Genomic DNA, 22,305 nt, shown 5'->3' with positions numbered 1-22,305 from the left:
TTGAGCCCCAGGGAGTATCTTTCTGTGCTCTGACTGGACAACAAACAAATACCTAAGTAGTTCCTCTCTACCTGTGATTCTAAATCTCCGTCAATTAATCAAAATATCTCATACTGACCCATGACTTTTGTAATATGCTTTTTAGTCACATTGCTTATTATTATTGTTGACCCCAAACTGCTATCTATGCCTCTTAAGTAGCTTTTAGTTCTTTCTTCTCCTCTCCATTTCTATGTCCTCAGTTTCAATTTTTTAACTGTTTATCTTAACTACTTCAGTGATTATTTTTTCTCTTCCTTATCCCACATCTAGATTTTGAAGTAGCAAATGGGAGTGGACATGTCCAAATCATGCTTGTGATGATGATGGGAACCAGTTTGGATCCCACTGTCTACATGTCCTGAAGGTGTTGATCAATTTTTGCTGATTTCTTTGGCCTATTTAGTGTTCATTATGTCTCTTTTCTATCCTCTATTTTATATCTCGATTGCTTTTATTTTTTATGTGCAAAAATGTATTTAATTGTTATTCTTTAATAAGCATGGACTGCTGCTCTCACCCTCAAACAGAACATGTCTTTGTGGACTGATGCTGTGCCTCATCCCAGAATTCATCTTTTTCACTTAATAAGTACACAGGCTTTTCACCCCAGTTCTGCTAAGGCACTATATTCAGTCCCAGTTCACACAGTTTTCAGTTTCTGAATATGAAGGCAAGTGAAAGCATCTTCAAATAGAAGACCAGGAGAAGTCAAAAAAGAAAAAAGAAAAAAATCTCTGATTGGGAGCATAAAAAGTTTACAAACACCTGAACAAGTCAAACCACAGACTGCATCTTGGAAAAATGTAATGATGGGAAATTTCCAAGCCCTGAGGGGAACTGAGAGGCAATTCTGCAGGTTTATGGCCTCTTGGGAATTTCCAATTAGAAGTCAAGGAGGAAACTTTTGCTTCTTTATTTATTTTTTCCTGGAGACCATGTTGAAGACAGTGCTTGAGAAGCAGCAGGGAAAATTCTCAACCTCATCTGCCAGAGTTGCCCTTCCTCCCGCTCTTAGTTGTAGAAGTAAGACTTGGGCCCATACTTCATGTTTTGGCCAGCTAGAGGATGGACTTTCCTATAGAGAATAAGAGATTGTCATTACCAGAATTCTCAAGGAACAGAGACATGGTGAGATTTGTAACTCACATTTTTGCATATTCAGAAAGGATTTTAAATTGGGATATAGTACTTGAAAGTACGGGTATCATGATGCAGGCTACCAGGTTTAAGGCAGGCTAGGGTCTGTCATGTAACTGTGCACACGTGGGCCAGCTGTACAAATTTGTTTGTGCTCAGAGGGTTTATTTTTTAATGGAGATTATATGTTAACAAGGCCAAAGGATTTGGAAACAATACATACGGAGTTAACTGGACAACACTTGATGCAACTTAAGTGCTCAATAATTAGCAGCTATTTGAATGCAAACATTTTTTGGAGGGCTAGGAGTACCTTTTCAAGTCTAAAAATTAGACCTATCTTCAGTTTTTCATCTTCAAATTAAACCCACATAACTATGAAACGCAGCAAATGAATCATTGTGTCATAGGTAGTCAATAGCATGTTTTTGTTACTTTATATATTCTCATTTATCCTTCATCCTCTAACACGGTCCTTTGTCTTGGTGTTTTAGGTTAAAAAGTGGAATTTTTGAGGCTATATGAATAATATCATCATAGAAGCAATGTAACTCAAGTGCCGTTTACCATTTAGACTTATTGATATGCAATATAGCACTTAATATTCCCACAAAAAACTGCTAAAAGTGGCCCAGGGAAGGACATGAAAGGTAAGATAGAGTGTCTTACTCAAGTCCCAGAGTGTAGTCTTCTGATTTTAAATTTGCCCATTTAATTTTCCCCACGTGCACTTGATGTCACAAATAGCATTTGACTTCTGCTTCAGAACTGTTCAGGCTATTTAAACGGGTGAAGTTCTCAACTGCTTTAGTGCTAGTTGTCATGGTTTTGTCTCTCCTGAAATGAGCTAAGTCACTAAGACAACAGATGGAAAGAAGGCTCAGGCATCCATCAGGAAGGACACAGGTGGAAACCTAGACAATTAGTTTTTTTCCAAATTCCAGAAATAGTAAGAGTATAAAAGTTGAGACATTTAGATAAATCAGCAGAGCAATACTGAGGGGAGAGAAAGGGTCTGAAATCTGAAGAGAAAATATTTCTCAGACTATGAAGGAAAGGAATATGCTTAGCTAGACAGAAGAAGAATAAATCTTTTATGAAATAAATAATAATCCTGGATCAAATGTACAGAGGATTTAAGGAACTTATCAGGGAGAGTAATCAGAATGGAGTTTTAAATCTATTCATTTAAAGTTAAAATATAATGAAAAAACACTGCATATGATGACAACTGTACTACTAATTTCTCATACAATTTTGAATATTATACTTACCATGTAATACTGTATAATTACTATGTAACATACTACATAGTACTATGTAATAGTACAATTACTATGTATATTACATAATATATCAACTTCAAAGTTGAAAGAGGAATTTCTCTATCATTTTCAGAATGATCAATGCTGCAATAGGGTTGTTGCTGAAACAAATGGGAAGGAAACAGTGAGCAGTGGTAAGAGTCAGGAGGCAAAATTTCCAGGGTCACAGATCCAAGACATGGCCCAGAGCCCACAGTTTCTGGTTTGAGGGGACCTGAGCTATCTCCTGTGCAGCTCCAGCATTTAAAGAATATGACTATCAAGAAAGGAAAGACCATGGGGTCTTCAATGAGAGGTACAGACAGAACAAGCTGTTCCACGTAGGAGTATATGAAGTGAAAACTGGTATCAGAGTCAGTACAGAGGATGGGAGGGCTGGGCCCACGGTGCAGCTGTCTGTGGATGGTTTACAGAAGGTAAGCCCTTTCAGTATTAGACTCCGTGTTACGTTAGCATGTTGGCTCCACCTATGCAAATTAATTGCCCTGGGTGGATAATAAAATTACCCTCAAACCTCATCTTTTTCTGAACAAATATTTAGATCGTGAAAAATATGGTGTTGTGTGTTTTAAACTTGATTTTTCATGTTAAATTTTTTATAATTATACCAAAATATCTTTTGAAAATTTAAAAATCCCTACCATTTTTACATGTTTACTTCTGATTTTAAAATAATATTAAAATGTCTGAGCAGGGTTATCACTATGTTTTTGTTGTTTTTCTCATTTAGCACGTAAAAATGTCTCACCATCTTTGTCCTTTTATTACTAGTGTCTTACTCATAGCATATTTTGCTACTAGTTTGTAGTAGACTGATTTACATAAACATTTTATCATTCAACATTTTAGATATTTCTGAATTTTTACTATTATAAATGACATCATCTTTCACTAAAAAACTTACACCACCTCATTTTACTTTTAGAACAATTTTTAGGGTTAAGGCTACTAGTATAAGGAATATAAACATGTTTATGATTCTGAAAATAACTGCTAAAACATTTCCTAATAAGATTAAATAAATGAAGCAGCTTCATTACAATTTAGGTTTGATATAATTAAAAATATGATTTAGAAACATACTTTTTTCATATGATAGATTCAATTCTCCAGCTCACTTTGTGTGTATAAACATCCCTGTAAAATCATGCCTATATCAACATTTCACATCTTCCACTCAAATTGTACTTTGCAAACAATGTTCGTAAGAAGTGTCTTGTTTGACTCTCAGGGGCCAGCAGCCTGGACAAGCGTTACTTGCCTATTCTTATTTTATGAGCGAGGACTCAGAGGCTTTGTGGTTTCTTCAACGACACATAATCACTACATTTTTGGTATCAGGAACTGAACAATTATGATATTATTTTAAATTAGCTTTTTATTTGGGAGTCATTTTAGATTAATAGAAAAGTTGCAAGCTATTATAGAGGGTTCTGATTTTGCCTCCTCCGTTATTTTCCCCTCATATTCATCACCCAACATTACCAGGAGTATATTTATGAAAACTATGACATGAACGTTGATACATTACTCTTAATGAAACACCAGATTTTATCCATATTTTACTAATCTTTCCACTACTGTCCCTTTTCTGTTCTAGGATTCAATCCAGGACAACAAAATGCATTTAGGATAATTACCTTTTAAATTATTCCAAATCAATAGACTTACCATATGACCCAGGAATCCCACTCCTGGGCTTGTATCCAGAAGGAAATCTACTTCAGGATGACACCTGCACCCCAATGTTCATAGCAGCACTATTTACAATAGCCAAAACATGGAAACAGCCTAAATGTCCATCAACAGGTGACTGGATAAAGAAGATGTGGTATATTTATACAGTGGAATACTACTCAGCCATAAAAACCGACAACATAATGCCATTTGCAGCAACATGGATGCTCCTAGAGAATGTCATTCTAAGTGAAGTAAGCCAGAAAGAGAAAGAAAAATACCATATGAGATCGCTCATATGTGGAATCTAAAAAACAAAAACAAAAACAAACAAACAAAAACAAAGCATAAATACAGGACAGAAATAGACTCATGGACAGAGAATACAGATTTGTGGTTACCGGGGTGGGGGGTAGAGGGTGGGAAGGGATAGACTGGGATTTCAAAATTGTAGACTAGATAAACAAGATTACACTGTATAGCACAGGGAAATATACACAAAACGTTATGATAAATCACAGAGAAAAAAATGTGACAATGAGTGTGTATATGTCTATGAATGACTGAAAAATTGTGCTGAACACTGGAATTTGACACAACATTGTAAAGTGATTATAAATCAATAAAAAATGTTAAATAAATAAATAAATAAATAAATAATTCCAAATCAAAACCCTTGTGATCATAAACTCTGAGGACACCATACTCTCCATTGTCAAAGCTTTAACAATAATGTTAGAAATTTCTTTTATCTGAAAAAAAAGAGAGGCTTGATTTGTTTATATTTAATGAGCATTTTGATTCTAAAATAGTATTTCTCTGAGAAACCCCCCAAGTAAGGAAGTAGAGAGCCTAAGAATTATTTAACTGTTAGATTAATATAGAATCTTTGTTTTCATTTCCAGCCTTCATTCTATTTGATTTTATTTGTAAAATGAAGCTGCCTGAAAAAGAGGTGGACACATGAGGGTCTGAAGGCCACAATCATTTATTTCAGAGATTATTAAAGATATTCAAAAGTGTTGCAGATTTAAACAGTACCATTTATGCATTCTGACCAATAAAATATTTTATATTTGTGAATAAGTCAAAAATGAGTAAAGCTATTTTTCAGCCCTGGCATGGTAAAGCAGAAATTAGGAATAAAAGCATTCTCATTTCCACTCTGTGTCAATTGCTTTGGGGGCTTGTTCTTACCGTTTATAATTTTCTCCAGTGCATCTAAATGCATAAATGGTTTTATGAGCACAGCCTTATCTGATTTTCGCAAGGACTCTCTCAGGAGGCACTATTATTATACCCAGTTCCAGAATAGAATCTGAGTCCTTGAGAATTTTAAGTAACTTTTCTTATCACATAATCTACCTTAGTAGAAGAGCCTGGATTTGTACCGAGGTCTCTGTGCACCTGGAGCTGGTGCTCTTCATCATTTCATTCCATCGTCTCTCTTGTTTTGATCTGAGGATAAACTGATAACTGTTGTAACATAGGGTTTGTTTTATAGTCTTGTTTTCTTGACGGCAGTCTGTAGCTGGATATGGAGTTCGTAATGCAAGCACTGTTTAGGAATGTCTGGTGCCCTGGAAACATAATGAAGATGGTTATTTCAAAGTAAACAAATGGACAGATAGTACTATACACACTTCTATATTTGTTAGTTTTATTAAAATTTTCAATTATTTTTGTTAGCTGTCATTCATAAAAAACAACTTATTTTTTAATTTTTACAGAAAGCCTAATTATTCTTTTACTTGCCTATTTGTACACACATACATGTCGTTTGATGAATGTCTCTTAAGTGTACAAGTAAGGACACAATCATTCTTCAAAGATGTGTCTTGCTATGAAAAATGAAGTCAAAATTTGGAGTAATAACCTGGATAACTCATGGGAAAACTTTCTGTGGGTAAGGTGTCAGGATTTTTAAGTAAGAGAAAAGTAACTAAAACTGATATGGACATTTTATCAAAAGCAACAGTTTCACATTTTTCAATTTGACCCTCATTATAATCCTGTGAGATGAACAGAAAGGTTATATATGAACCTCCCTACATTACAATAGTCATAGAAATTTGAGAAACACATTTATCTTGCCAAGCTGTACTTGATCAGACTGGGACATATAGTATAAATAATTAGCAAATAATGGAAGCCTCAAGGCTCTGACTTATATTCACCATATAATTTATATTCCTTACCTATGTGGTTGTTGCCAGTTTGTGTCTGTAAGTAACTGGACCATTACCTTCTGATTCTACATCATTTGCTCAGTGTCCTTCATCAAGAGGCATCATTCAAACGTGAACAAAGGAATCAGAAGTTTTCACCTCTAAAGTGGACGGCAACCCTCCAAAGGCCACCTCTGTTCTAAAGTTCTTGCTAGAAAAAATGTTTGCTTCTTTCCCTGTAGATCCAGTGGAAAGGACTTGGACGTTGGAGCCAGGGGTCCGGGTTAAAATTTGAGACTCAGCACCTGTTATTTCTTTGATTTTTATCTCTTTTAAAAGGCATGAATTTTCTACCAGTAAAATAAAGTACTAAGACCTAACATGGACTGTTTCTTACCCACTAGACCCTGAACAAATGCTTCCTTGCATTATTTAACATAGTTATAATAACAATACTCATAAGTAGGTATTATTATTTTTTATCAACTTTTCTTTTTGTTTTCAATGAGTGGGAAAAAAACCAACTCAAAGCACGCATCCTTGTGATGTGTTAGGCTATGGCAGAGTGACTTCCCATTGATCTTTCTCTTTTATAAAGAATTGATTAATTAATCTTAAAGGCTCAATTCACTTCAGACTTTTAAAAGTCATGGGGGAATAGCCATGATTTCTAAGCATGTCCTAAACTGGGTGCTATTTCTTCTTCTATTTGCAGATAAGGACGTTTCCTGGTCAGGGAGGGCGTGCAGGTCATCCCCGCTCCCATTCCAAGCACATGGCAGCTGTAATTAATAAACTGCCTTCCTCCTTTCCAGAAAAGTTGGATGTGATTTCAGAATCCTTCTTCCAGTTCACTCCAGGAAACCACTACTACATGATCAGAGTTAACAGTTGAGATAAAAAAAATACATTTCTCATCCCTACCGCATTGGATCGCCATCCTTCCCCTATTCTGAAGCTCTGACGATCTTAAAGTATTTAATAATTCATCCCTATCCTTCCTGACATCCCATTGCTGCCTTAAAACTTTCTTTTGTTGTTGTTGTTGTCAATGACAAGAGAAGCACAAGTACATTAGATAATCTTTCACATGGATGAACAAACTCATTGACTATGGTAATTCCATGAACTGGTATAAGACATTTTTCTTTCTCATAATTGTAGGTTCTACATGCTCACTGTAGTAGCTTTCACCCTCTTCTTGAAAATCATGCAAAACCAAAGCTTTGTAACTGAGTTTGTCCTCCTGGGGCTTTCACAGAATCCAAATATACAGAAACCAATATTTGTTGTGTTTTTGTTTGGCTACATCACAACTATCGGGGGCAACTTGCTAATGGTGGTGACCATCAGTTGCAGCCCAGCACTCCTGGGCTCCCCCATGTACTTCTTCTTGGCTTTTCTGTCCATCGTGGGTGCATGCTTCTCCTCCGCCATTGCCCCAAAGATGATCGTGGACTCTCTCTCTGAGAGGAAAACCATCTCCTTTGAAGGATGCTTGACCCACCTCTTTGCTGAGCACTTCTTTGCTGGAGCAGAGGTGACTGTCCTCACGGCCATGGCCTATGACCGCTATGTGGCCATCTGCAAACCCCTGCGCTACTCTTCTATCATGAGCCAGAGGCTCTGCGTCATTCTGACAGGGGCAGCCTGGACAGGGGGCTTCCTGCATTCCATGATACAAATTCTCTTCACTTTCCAGCTGCCCTTCTGTGGCCCCAATGTCATTGATCACTTCATATGTGACTTATACCCATTACTGGAGCTAGCCTGAACTGACACTCACATCTTTGGCCTTTTGGTGGTTGCCAACAGTGGGTTCATCTGCATCCTTATCTTCTCCTTGTTGCTCGTCTCCTATGGGGTCTTCTTGCTCTCTCTGAGAACCCGTAGTACTGAAGGGCAGCAGAGAGCTCTCTCTACCTGTGGATCTCACATTGCTGTTGTGGTTTTGTTCTTTGTCCCATGCATATTTGTGTATGCACAACCTCCATCTGCTTTCTCCTTTGACAAAATAGTAGCCATATTTTGCACCATCCTAACTCCCTTGCTCAATCCTTTGATTTACACATTCAGGAATAAGGAAGTGAAAAATGCCATGAGGAAAGTGTGGAACAGAATAATAGTGGCTAATGAAAAATAAAATGTTGATCTTTGAAAAAATTTAAAGTCAAGATTGAAAATTCAAGTTTTCTTATTAGATAAACACTCTATGTGGGTGAGTATTGTTTGGCAGGTGGTAAAGCAATGTAATGTAAAAAGCACTAACATAAGGGTCAGGAAATAATGTTTTCCCCCTTAGATTACTTATGAACTCTGATCTGGCAGCTCAGCATCCTCAAATGTAAATTGAAAAGAGTTGAATTCTATGCTTACTTGGAATTGAAATGTCAAAAAAGAATGAAATGAGAAATTGTCTCCCAGACTTCTTGCCACTCAGTAGATGCTTTGGAAAACCTTTGTGCAGGGAAGACAAAACTACCTTAGAGATTAGAAATGGGAACTTACTCAAACTATTTCACATGGAAAAACCTGTATATTTAGGATGCGGATTTCAGCGACTGATGAAAAAAAAATCACGACTCAGGAGTGGAAGAGATTGGAGCATTCACAGAACCTCAGCTGTAGGTGTTCTTGTATCACGTCTCTATTTCACGTGTTTAAAGATAGCAACTTGCCCCTTGGATTTTATGAGCCCCCTCTCTAACTACTTGTATTTTTTGAGAGACCTCATCACTTTCTAATATACCATGTACTTTGTTTACTTATTATTATTATTATTTTTGTCTGCCTTCTGTCATGTAATGTAAGCTATGAAGCAAGGAATTATTTTTTTTCATTTGTTGATTGATGTAAAATTAGTAATTAGTGTCTAGAACAGCCTGATATAGGAGCTCAGTAATTATCTGTTGAAAAAATGAATAAGTGAGATATCTTCCCATATTTAAATGTAAGCCTATCTTTAACATTAACACACTAATATTTCAATTTGGCAAAGTGATATAGTTATTGCTTCTATTAGCATTTTGATATTGATGAAACTATAAATCATGCTATGATATAACACAGACCAGAGTATTTAAAATAACTCTGTATTCTAGTTAATTTTCCCAGATCTAAATCTGAATATAAGGTCTAAAAGTTCTAATAGAAAATAAAGGCACTTTTTGTCTATCTACTATTTTTCTCATTTTATTCTCAATTTTGTCTCCTACAAAATTAAATTTTGCTTTTAGTGATTTGACTTTAATTCTGAAAATATTTCTTATTTCAATAACATTGTCTACTACCTCAAGTTTGGATGTTAGAGTGGGTTTAATCTGGCCAGAGGGTCTGTATTATTCATTGGAAACCTCACCTTAGTAAGCTACAACTTCCATTGAACAGAGTTTAAATTAGGGCCCTAATTTATCCCAAGACTACATGTGAGGCAGGGGTGGACAAACTGAAGATAGTAGAAACCTCAGTGGTGATTTATCCCTATTTTCACAGTTTCTGTGACGGAATAACCATTATCAACTGCATTCAATAAAGTTCTGATCTTGATATAACAGAACCAGGATGCCAGTTGGATAATCTAATCATTCAGTCTGCAATGAATTTTAATGCCCTCAGAGTCAATTCACTCAGATTGAAGGAACTTCCAGAGACCACTGACTCACCTTCTTGCCTTTGTCCAGCTCAGTGCTCTCCTCTGAAACTGCCCTTTGAAACATTTTCTGCCCCCAGAACTGAACAGCTTAGCCATCCCCTCAAAGGCGGGTGTTCATTCAGGGCTCTGGGCCTGGGGAGTGTAATACAGGAGCCCTTCCCAGGGCTGTTCTTACTCATCCAGCTGGGAAATTTTATAAAATCACTGTGTATGTCATATTAAAATTAACAAGATTTAGATTCATAAGACTTGTTAGAATAATTGGATTCCAGGCTCAGTTCTGTTGCTGATTTACTGTGTGGCATGGGTGATTTATTTCACTTTCTCTATTTGCAATCTTTAAGGAGAACTGATAAAAATACATAAATATTTTTTCTGTACTATTTCTGAGTTAGGCATTCTTTCTTTTCATATGTTATACATTTTAGTATTTATAAAAAGTTTTTTAAAACTAAGTCTTCATATTCGCATTTAATTGATGGGGAAGCTGAGACTCAAATACGTTAAGTGACACACCAAAAACCCTTCCTCAGATTCTTCCCATACATTTGCAACAAATAAAGGCCAGGCATTGGAATGTTACTTTCTCTACAATGTTTCTCTGAGACACCTGGGCTTGCTAGCTGCCACTAGCCCTGCAGCAACTGTGCAGAGCATGGTGCAATCCATCCATGGCATACTCCAACCTCAGTGTCTGTCCCCAGCTCTCCCCTTCCACCTAAACATACCCTGGACCTCTCACTTCACCGTCATTGAAGGCCATGTCACACCTTGCAGGCAGTTCTTAGACCAGAGTGCTGGGTTGTAACATGGTCTCCTGGGTAAGAAAGCACTTTTGTAATGTAATCTCTCTCACCTTGAATAGCTTGTAACGTAACCATCCAAAAGCAAAGATCTAATTCTTTTTCCTGCAAGTGGAAGGACATATCTTTAAAAAAAAAAAGAAAAAAGAAAAAGAAAAAGCAGGGGTGGGTCAGTGGGGCAGGACATAACCCAGCGGTAGAGTGTGTGCTCGGCGTGCATGAGGTCCTGGGTTCAATCCTCTGAATTAAGGGAAAATAGAAAAATAAAATAAAATAGAATACTCTTTAAAAAAAGAAAAATACATAAGACAAAGTATTCAAGAATTCCATTCATTTTCCTTCCTTCTTGTCTTACTCTCTACATTGCTTTAAAAACATAGATAAGAAATGTAAAAATGGAACATTAATAATATAAAATAAATATTGATTATTACTATATGTTTCTTACAAACAGAAAATAGGAAATTCAAGAGGTTGAGAAACTGGCTTAAATTCACATAGCAGTGGTGAGGCCAGGACTCAAGTCTACCACACATTTCATTTATCTGAGTCTTTAAGTGGCTTCAAAGGCTTCCATGCCTCTAGAAGAGATGGGCTTAAGGAAATCCTACAGAGAAGGGAGCATTTTCCTCATATCAAGTCATAGGGGTTGGAGTTTAGCTAATTGACCCAAAGTTTGCTTTTGCGCTTGGACTGTCTGAGCTAGGTAGCTCATGGATATCCTTTGGGACTGGGCTGGGAGAAATAGTTTACTTGGAGCTCCTGAGGCTGAAGCCCTGTCTTAGGAAATGTAAACCTTTGTGAGAGTTACAATTAATGTCCAATGTAGCAAAAAGAAAACACTTAAACTCATGATTTTCCAAAAACAGGTATTGTGGGAAGACAGATGGCTTGATAAACATTTTTTTCTCAGAACACAGAAATAGTTTTCTCCATAAAGTATGCAAGAACCAAATTAAGAAATTTGCTCCATTTTACATGACCCTTCTGTCTACTCCAGTACAGACACTGTTGTTCTCTGACCCAGGGCTTCTGGGGAGACACCTGAGAAGTATGGCCACGTGCAGAGTTTCTTTCCCCAAAACTCCATACGTCCCATAACCTCTTGTGGTAGAAGGCACTGATAAATCTCAGTGAAATGTAGTTTGTGTATTTCATTCAGACTTCATATAATTCACCATGTAAGTCAATTAAAGTTGAAGATATGAAAAATACACTTGATTGGAAGTCATCTATTTGGTCCTCAGAAAAGAAGTGAGTGATTCAATCTGTCTGAAATTCTTCCAATTGTCTTCTCAAGATTTCTGCCTTAGAATCTTTGCTCAGGGTGTCTTCTGACAAACAGAGGAGGTCCTGGGCGGTATTGTCACCAGTGAAGGGTCATGGTGGTCCAGCGTTCCTAAGACCCCCAACCTCCGTGTAAAAGTACACTGTTTCCCAAGCATCTCTGCTCAAAAGCAAGGCAATGATTGCACCATGGCATTGAGGCCAGTGTGGCAGAAGTTTCTATCCTGGGAATCCTCCCATATGAAGTTCTAAGTCAGTGGTGATGTTTCTGGGACAAAGTCCATGATAGTGCTGTACTTTCTACACACTTGGGTTTTCAGGACTTTTGACAACCTTTCTCTTATGACCACATTCCTGGCTTGGTTTTGGGGAAAGTGATGGTGTGGTGGGTCAGGGAGAAAGAAGCTGAACTTTGTGATGAAATCTTGGGTCAAACTACTGGCTCTTCCATTTTTTGCTCACCTCCCCTCACTACATCTTTCTGTATCCTGTCCCCTGGCTCTTCTTTCCTTCGTGTCTGCTCACTCTCCTCTCTCTTGTTCTGACTTTATCTAATCTTTGTTTCTTTCTTCCTCTTCAGTATGATTTATTTAGGCATTTATTTTCTGCTTTGATATTGGCCCCAACATGCAGTTTAAAGAACTTGATTTTGAAGTCAGGACAGAAATTTAAGGTATCAATTATCATCCTTTTTTGAAGGCTCAGGATTTCTTTTCTAAGATGCAATCTATGTGATGATTTGTATTTAATATTTTACATGACATGTAGCATGAATGCTAGAGAGGAAGGCTATCTAGTCACATCCTTTTCTAGTTCTCACCTGTCTTAGGTAAAACTCCTGCAGCACCAAATCAGACCTTTGTACTTAGAAAAGGACAAAGCAAATGGCCACACTTACCTTGCAAAAAAATAAATGTGCAGGTCAAATGAAAATAACACAAGCGAAAACTTGTTTAAATGATCAGATTACAGAGCAGGAATAATATATAAATCCAGGATTGCCTTATTCAATTAATTATGTGTATATGAAAATCCACATAGTAATATAGGAGCATAAGAGAGAGATGCAGATGTTTATTTATCCAGAGAAAAAAAATTGGAAGGCTTTTGGCACCAAATAATTTCCAAATGTATTTGAAGTGGTTAAAATTTGAACAGGTGAAATGTAAAACTTAAGGATTTATAAACGGAAATAGCTTCCTCTACTGTGAGTACCCCTTAATCAAAGAGGTAGGATGGTCCAGGAGGGTCTGGAAACAACGGATGAAAATGATAAACCTCCGAGGCGACGATCTGATCTAATGAATATATCTTGTCAAGTGCTGCTTTCCTGTCTTAAGTCCCCAAATCTTTACTCTCTCTTTTTTTTTTTCCAAACCTTCTCTTTGTTTACTTAAAATGAAACAAAATAAAATTATATGACCTCTTTTATGGCTGTTCCACCTGCCAACAAAAACTATCTTTTGCTACTTTTTGATTTATTGAAAGTGTGGTTTTTAGGAGAGGATATCTATGTTACCTGAAGCAATTCATGCTCTTCCCCTTTAATTATTAAACTTGAATAAGAAATATGAAAAAGAAAAAATCCAAAGCAAATTAATACAAAAAATCAAAAACGCAAACTATGGAGACAACAGGATCTGGCTCGCAAGCTTCAAAAGAGCAGCGCTATCGACGCAAACCGCAGACGCGCAGGAAAGGGTTGTGCTTTTCACAAACATGACTGCGCTTAACGGTCTGTCACGCTGGCTTTGCTCTGCTCTCAGTCTGCCTGCTCCCCCGAAGCTCCCACTGGAAGAGGATTCCATTGTCCACATCGGAGTGAGAACATTTTGTCTTTTCTATCAATCCATTTATTTAAACTGTGACAGAATTAGCAATTGGCTTCTTCTGCTCTTTGCCATCTCAAGTCAGAGTTTGTTGCACCATAACTTCTCATTGAAGTTTTGACTTCTGCTTTCCTCAGAGTATAAATCAGACGGTTGAGTTAGGGTGTCCCAATAGTGTAAACACAGCCACTATCTTGTCCATTTGGAATACAGATAGAGGTCGAGTGCATGTGAATACACACGTTCAAAGCACAAGATGATAACAATACTGTGGGAGGTGCAGGTGGAGAGGGCTTTCCTTCTTCCTTCTGCAGTCTGATTACTCAGAGAAGTAAGATGAAAACATAGGAGATAAGCAGCACTGTGAAACTCACCATGCACATGGCCCCGCTGTTAAACACAATGAGTAGATTGATGACATAAGTGTTGGTGCAGGCAAGTTTCAACAAAGGCTGCATATCACAGAAATAGTGACTGATAACATTGGGCCCACAGAAGGGTAATTTCAGAGCCAAGAGGATCTGCGTTGAAGAATGGATACAAGACCCCACCCAATGCAGCACAGACGCATTGGCTCATGATGGTTGTGTATCTCAGGGGCTTAAAATGACCACATAGTGATCAAAGGACATAAGTAGTGAGCACCAAGATCCCATGCACCCAAACACGTGACTTGTGAAGATCTGGGTCATGCATTCATTGTAGGAGATGAATTTCTTTTCAGGTATAGAATCTACAATCAATCTAGGAGCAGTGGTTGTTGACAAACAAGAATCAGCAAAGAATAAACAGAAAAGGAGGAAGTACGTGGGGCTCCCAAGTGTCTGGCTATGTCTTATGGTCATCACAATTAGGAAGCTCACCAACAGAGTTGTGAGGTATACAAGCAAGATCACGAATACTTACTTTCTCCCTTAATATATCTCGTGTTAACTCATATAGAATGAACTCATTCACACGGCTGTTCATCTCCATGGTTACACTGAATATAAGGCAGACATGGCTGAGAAATGATTCATCTGCAAAGAAAACTGGGATATGGTGACTTGCAACAACGGTGTATTTGGACTCTGAATTACAACTTTCATATTTCTAATTCCATCAACACAGTAACTCTGTTTCTCAAAGTTTCATAATTACACCTAACGTGGGAAACATTTTTTTTTTAATGTGACATTTATGCTTTAACCATGTGCATTGATTCAAGGTCTTCCTATGTGGACCAAGACATTTTTTGGCAAAAAAAAAAAAAAAAAAAGCCCACAAATGATTGTTCCCTCTGCAAAGGTCTGAGAACTAATGACTTGGCTTTACAATCTTGATCAGGGTCACTTTAATGTCTTGAAGCTCTTTCCTCATATGACAGTTAGAGATTCTAATAGATATTTTAGTAAGCATATACATGTGTATAGGAATATATGTGCATATAATGTATGTGCATCTCAATTATTGAAAAATAATATCTCTATATAATTTAGAAATGACACTTTTTGAGATTCTCTCCTAAGCAAATACATTTCTTGATTTGGACACCAGTTTGCAGTCATGATTTCTGACTTCCTCAGTATCTTAGTTGGATTATGCCTTAAGAAAAAAATAATTTTTTCATCTTTAGGCTTATTGTGGCTGTAATTTTACCTCCATTGCCAGTTAGGGCACGTAAGCTATTTGGGTAAATCACTGAGGCAGCAATGTTGAGGAAAACCGCTCTGTGTTTGAAAAAACCCGTTACTTATAAAAGGTGCGTGGTATGAAGCTTCACCTCCTATCGATCTAGCCTGTTGTGCTACTTCTTGCATTTCTATAACTTCTGTCATGTCCTCTCTCATAGCCAATTCTCCTACCACTGGCTTCAGAAGTTTGTGTTCTTCCAGTTTTTCTCTCTGAAACATATTTTAAAAGCATATTTCAGAATTTCAACCTACAAATAGTTCTCATTGTTTTACTTTATTCTCTGCTTATATACAAACATATCTACATAATTTCAATCATCCTATAATATTATTATATTTTCTGATTTTCCTTTTTAATTTTAAAGCCTTTTCCATGTAGTTAAAGAGCATCCATAATGAAATTACCTATTTAGCAAGTATAAATAACAAATCAAAATTTCATAAGTTACTTGGAGTGACTTTATGCTTTTGACTCTTGATCCAGAAAATATATAACACAGATTCAGTAAGGCCAGAACTGATTTATCATCAAAATGGGTATCAGAAATCAGGGACAAATTATTAAATAAAATTAAAAACAAAATAAATTAAATCACCAGATTTCCCCTGACACCCGCATGATTGCATCAAAGAAGAAAACACAGCTCCGGGTTTGCCCTGACTCTTACCAGGCGCATTTCTCCTTGGCCTTTCACCACAAAGCCCTCAGCCACCTTCTCCACGTTGGGCTCACAGTCTTAAAGGCACCAGCTGACTGTCACCTCCTTTGCCTGGTATGGAAATAAAGCTGTTTTGCCAGCTTTATCCAAACTCTGTCTCCGAGTTTCAATTTGCGAATGGGGGCTCAGAGGCTGAAGTTCAGCAACAATCCCACCAAATGGCTTCCTTCACCACATCTCCACTCGTGTCATCTCATTCTATAGGGTTCGGCTCTAACAATTGTTTGTGACACTTACACCATTGTTCCTGTAACTTTCTACCGGACATCAGGCATCCTCCTGCCTGAGAACCTTTGGAAGGTTGTTTTCTGTGTCTTAACTGTTCTTCCTCCTTAAATAGGCATGGCCACCTCCTCACTTACTTCTGCTTATTATTGAAATGTGTCTTCTCAGAAATGACTTTTCTGACTTCCCAGAATTGCAGCTCCCACCCACCAGCATTCTGTGACTCCTACTCCTCCATCTCTGCTTAACTTTTACCCTTAGCACTTGCCATTCTCTAACATGGTGCACAGCTGAGTTACTCATTCTGTTTTCTGGTGTAGGCACTAGAAGACAATTTATAAAGACACAGGGATTTGTGTCTTCAAAAAAATCCCATTAAATCTCCAGGGCCTAGGATAGCATCAGGCATATTTTAAGTGGTTGATAAACATTTGTTGAATTAATAAATAAATAATTATAGAAATATATGAACCATACTTACAACTTCAGAAGGAACCACATAATGATGCCAAATAATAAAGAACAGAAGGTAAAAAAATAGAATATAAATATGAAGAGAATACACAAAAAAGCCAAAATCTGGTCCTTTGAGTAGAAGAATAAAGTTAGCAACCTCCTACCATGTGGTGGCATTTATATGAGTGTGTACCTCTGTCAAAAGTGATCTACTGTACGTTTTAAAATGGTGCATTCTACTGTATGTAAATTATACCTTAAGAAGTGGATTTAAAAATAAAAATATGTTTATATTAATTTGCTTTGGATTTTTCTTTTTCATATTTCTTATTCAAGTTTAATAATTGAAGGGGACCCTACCAGTGCGAACTGGAAGTAGGAGAGAACTCCCTGACGAAGCCAGAGGGACTTCAGTCCAGCCAGGGCCCCGAGAACAGGGCCTCACACCTAATGTGATAACATCATGACCAAGTGGGATTTATCCCAGGAATGCAAGATGGTTCAACACATGCAAATCAATTAATGTAATAAACCATATTAACAGAATGAAGGGGAAAAAACCCATATGATTATAATTTATGCAGAAAAGTATCTGACAAAATGCAATACTCTTTCATAACAAAAACATCCACAAGCAGCTGTAGAAGATAACGTTGTCCACCTGGCCCTCACCAGGCTTCTATGGAACAGCCAAGGCTAACACAACACTCAATGGTAGAAGACCGAAATCCTTCCCCTGGTATCAGTAACAAAACAAGAAGCAAGAATGTCTGTTCTTGTCTGCTCTCCTTGAGCTGTGAGCTCCCTGAGCTTTCCGGCCCTTGGCCTTGGCTCTGGAAGCCCCTCCCCATCTCTGCCAGTCAGATCTCAAAAGTTGAATTCAGCCTCAGAAATCTGGGGTTGGCCCTCTGAGTCCCACTGCCCTGCCTCCCCCAGGACCTTCTCTCTGGGCCCTGGATCTTGGTCTGGTCTCCTCTCTGGGCAGCTCAATCAGGCAGGACCAAGCCTATCTCACCCAGCAGGGTCCAACCAAGAGGACTGGGGTCACGGTGATGTTGGCTGGTGGGCTGCACCATTGCCCTCCTGAGATCCACCAACCACGAGGCTCCCCCATGGGGCACAGGTGGACTCGCCGACTTGCCTGGCTGTCTGGACCTCCCCCCTCCACATGGCAACAGAGCACCAGACCTCCCGGGAAACAGCAGGTGGATCACCCCCGTCACCCCAGGTGAGCCAGCCTGCACCCAGCAACAAAGCTGCCTTGTGCCGCCCGCCCCGACCCGCGACCTCAGTGGCTAATTCGCACGCCTAGATGCTCTCGAAGCATTTCTGGGGTTTATCTTTCACGTGAGTTGCAAGTAGTAACCTTGGAGCACAGAACCTCCTGGTTTTGGCTCTCGGCAGGGAATTCCGTCTGGGTCCCAGGCCAAGTGCAGGCTGATGGGACGGGTGCTGGGCTGCTCTGTACCAGGCCACCCCATGGGTTTTCAGAAGCTAAGAGCCCAGCTTCAGGGAGCCTTTGTTTGGGGGGAGCCCAGGGGCCAGGGGACCCGTGCAGACTGTCTGGCCCAGGGCAGACGATGTCCCTCTCTGAGCCTCACGCGTGAATCGTGGGGTAGGACTCCCTTCATGGTGTTCCAACATTCTGAGTAGCAGAGCCCTTTTGTCAAACTAAGCCTTCTGTGGAACCCCAGCTTGTAAAACCCGTCACAGCAGTGCTGCTCCGCAGAGGTGGGTCGGAGGGTCCGAAGCCCCTGCCCTGAGCCCAGGGCTACAGGGGACACATCCCGATGTCCTCCCTTCTCTGCCCCCACCTGGAAAAAATGTGTGAGTGGGAAAGCACTGCTGGTCTGTGGCCGCCCCTCGAGTCGGCCACACCAGTGGTTCAGGCCCCACACACTCCTCCCTGCAAACACGCTGGCTATCGGGGGAAGAGGGTTTGGGATTCAAACACTCCCTGGAGTTCTGTGTGGCGAGATCTCAGCTGAATATTCTGTTTGATTTGACTCAAAAGTAATCGCTGAGCCCTAGGCTGTGCTTGGCTCCTGGACGTGACAGAAGGATGTCCGGCCTCGTTTCCTCTCCCAGAAAGACCTCGTGGACCCTGAGGACGGGCTGAGGGCCTCGCCAGGGTCCCCCAGCCCGGAGAGTCCCTGGAGCCAGCACTTACTGCTCTGTTCACAGGGCAGCCGGGCAACAGCGGGAGCCCAGCAGATGCACTCGCCGGACAAAAGCTCCGCCCGAACTCCTAGTCTTGTAACAACCTGAACCCAGCCAGGGCCTGGGCCCGGGGGGAGGGGCGGACCGTGTCCCAGCGTCGCTGGAACGGTCTGGCTGGATTCGTCCCGCTCGCCGGTTTGCTTTTGCTGTTGGGTGTTGTTTTCTGTTATTTGCGGCATTTTCTCATTGAACCAACGTCTGGAAAATATCCATCCATTGACTGGGTCAGCAAACATCACTGTATCCTGGGCTGTGGTGGTGACAAGCCAGCTGTGGTCCCCTCCCTGGGGCGTACATGCCAGAGGAACCAACCAAAAGCCTGGGGGACAAGCCAGGTCTGGGGATGGGATGGACAGTGACTGGGTGGCCGCTGCAACTTAGAGCCTGGGAGGGTCTCTCTGAGCTGGTGACCGCCAAGCTGAGACTCAAAGCAACAGGGCAGCCACTCGGAGGTCTTCAGGAGACTGTCCCAGGCAGAGGGCATGTCCCCTGCCCCAGAGGCAGATCGGAGGACAGGAGGGATTCCAGGGGTCTTGGGCAGCCCCTGAGGAAGACGGAGGTGAACCAGACAGTCCTGGGCAGGAAGGGCTGGGCAGGGACAGAGCAGAGTCAGGAGACTGATAAGAGCCACGGCTTACTGGACGTTCACGCCTCACCAAGGCTCTGCTGGCGCTCAGGATGGAGGGCCCTTGGAGCCGGGGACCATGCTGACCCCGACCAGCCTCAGGCAAGTGCTTCTTGGTTGGCGCACAGCCCGCAAGTGTGAACCGAGGTGCCAGGCCCACTCCACCCCAGGGTGGTCCTCACCAGCCAGCCAGCAGTCACATCTGGTGGCTTGGGACACAGTCGTCACCTCTGCAGTTCTCCCCCAAAACCCAAATTCTGGCTGCAGCAGCCGTGCTCTGCCTTGTGCACCCCAACACCCTGCCCTCTCCTCAGAAGGAGCTGCCTCTGGGGAGCGTTGAGAAGTCCGGTGTAGCGGGATGAATAGAGGCCTCAGAGATGTCCAGGTCCTAGTGCCGAGCTCATAAGTGTTTCCTTAAACAGTACGTGTGATTAAGGGAAGGATCTCGAGATGGGAGACTACCCTGGATTGACTGTGGGCCCTAAACGCCGTCACAGGTGTCTTTCTGAGAGGGAGCAGAGGGGCTGGGACACACACAGGGGAGCAGGCCACCTGAAGACGGATCAGAGAGAGGTGGGAAGATGCTGGCCTACAAGGCCAGTGTGACGTGGCCACAAGCCAGGGATGCGGGCAGCCACCAGGCACGGGAACAGCCAGGAAGCATCCTCCCCTAGACCCTGCGAGGGAGGCGGCCCTGCCCACACCTCAACTTTGAACTTCAGGCCTCAGAAGTGTGAGGGGCTAAATGTCTGTTGGGTGAAGCCACCCAACTGTGGTCATTCAAGCGGCCCCAGGAGAAAGGGCCCTGCCCCCTTCCCAGCCGCCAAGGAAGCCTGGGCGGCATCCTCAGTGCAGTGCAGACGTCCCTGCACCTCCCCTAGGGTGTGAGCACCTCGAAGTGTGTTCCTCATGCCCGGGACGCAGCGCAGGAGCCGACCAGACCAGAGTGGAACCCCCATATGAGGATGTCTGCCCCCGACCTGGCTGATGGAGGGCCAGCCTGAGGGTGCCAGGCGATCCTGAGCAGGGGAGACGTCCACAGAGGAGGTGCTCCCAGGGTCCTGCGGCTGCAGCAGGGAGAGTGGCGTGGTGCCTGGACAGGAGGCTGGAGGTGGGAAGCTGCGCGCTCCCCGGTTCCGGCTCCGGAGGGGACCGCGCTGGTGGGTGGGGACCTGGGAGGTCCGGATCTCAGGGTGGGGGCCACGGAAGGGAGTGCTGGCTGGGGTGTGTGGGGACATGCAAGGCTTCCGCTGAGCTGGAGTGGCTCAGCCCAGCGTGTGCGGCGGGCCCCAAACCCACCAGCCGAGCCCTCTGAGGAATAAAAACAGATGTTTGTGTTGCCTGTTGTGTGTGTTGGGGTTTAGTTTTCTCCCAGAGGCTAAAAATAGGAGCATCTCATGTCCCCGCGGGGATTCCTGCCCCACCCGCCTGGTTGTGCCAGGCCTAGCCTGGCACTCCAGGTCTCCTGACAAATTCTGACTTAACTGCTGGGGATGGGAGCACAGAGGTATCAGAAAGTGATGATAGAACTGATGCCAATTACAGGTGCCTGGGAGGAAGGTCAGCGCTGGGCTGGCCAGGCAAGGGGCCACATCAGGGGTGGGGGTACCCAGAGAGGCTTGGACACCGTCCCAGCCCCCCTTCACCCAGTGGTGATAATAACCCCCCTTCACCAACGCACAGACAACACTAAGACAACCAGGGGGTCCTAGAAGAAGCCACGTCCCAGCTGAGGGGTGACAGAGGCCAGTGGGGGAGGGGGAGAAACAGAGGGTGCTGGGCCTCAAAGGAGGGGTGAGGGAGGGGCTGGAGGTGGGCGAGGGTGGAGGGCAAATCTGGGAAATATGATCGGTGGGTTCAAGGGGTCTGTGAAGTTACGAGGCGTGAAGCCAGGTGGCCTGGTGCCCTGGTGCCCTGGCAGCACCAGGTGCCCTGGGCAGCGTTCCAGGGGAAGAGCTGGGATGTAAACTTGGGGGTCCGCAGGGAGGGGGGCCTGCCAGACTGTGAGGAGGAGCCCAGTGGCCCTGGGGAGTCAGTGGGGAGGGGAAGTTTGGGGGAGATACTGGGTGCCACCTGCAGGAGCCGGGGAGTGAAGGAGGTGGATGGCCACCCTGGCCAGGGAGAGAGAGATTCAGAATCACAGACACCTTGTGAGCATGAGAAGCCAGAGGAGGGAGACAGAAAGGACCCCTGGGGCCCCTGAGGCCCAGCCTCAGTCAGGGGCCAGCAAGGGGTGAGGAGCTCCCTAGTAGGAACCAGAGAGGGGGAAGGGCCCCAGCTGAGGGGGACCCCAAAGGTGAGGAGGAGATGGGGATGGGGGCTCCTGAGGCCTGAGCTGAGCCGGGTAATGGTCACAGGGAAATCTGTACACTGTAAGGAGCTGTGGGCACACCAGGGTGGGGCTTGGTATCTTTCCAGGGCCACTGGGACCTGCTCTGGTCGGGGCTGGCAGGGGTCGGTCGGCAGG

General features: G+C 42.2%; 1 long non-coding RNA gene and 1 pseudogene across 2 annotated transcripts; both read left to right on the top strand.

Annotated features, from left to right (window-relative positions):
* The first annotated feature begins 274 nt into the window (after positions 1-274).
* Positions 275-4,378, top strand: LOC140695554 (uncharacterized). Of its 2 annotated transcripts, none has more exons than XR_012071206.1 (3): positions 275-406; positions 1,674-1,829; positions 4,105-4,378. It is a non-coding gene; the product is annotated as an uncharacterized lncRNA (long non-coding RNA). The 2 variants fall into 2 exon arrangements; XR_012071205.1 differs by lacking the exon at positions 275-406 and adding an exon at positions 988-1,170.
* Positions 4,379-7,559: 3,181 nt separating this feature from the next.
* LOC107035214 (olfactory receptor 4C15-like) lies at positions 7,560-8,492 on the top strand (annotated as a pseudogene).
* The last annotated feature ends 13,813 nt before the right edge of the window (positions 8,493-22,305 follow it).

The sequence above is a fragment of the Vicugna pacos genome, unplaced genomic scaffold, assembly GCF_048564905.1.
Source record: "Vicugna pacos unplaced genomic scaffold, VicPac4 scaffold_390, whole genome shotgun sequence".
Classification (NCBI taxonomy): Eukaryota; Metazoa; Chordata; class Mammalia; order Artiodactyla; family Camelidae; genus Vicugna; species Vicugna pacos.
The sequence above is the reverse complement of the archived record's forward strand: the minus strand, read 5'-3'. Positions and strand labels throughout refer to the sequence as shown.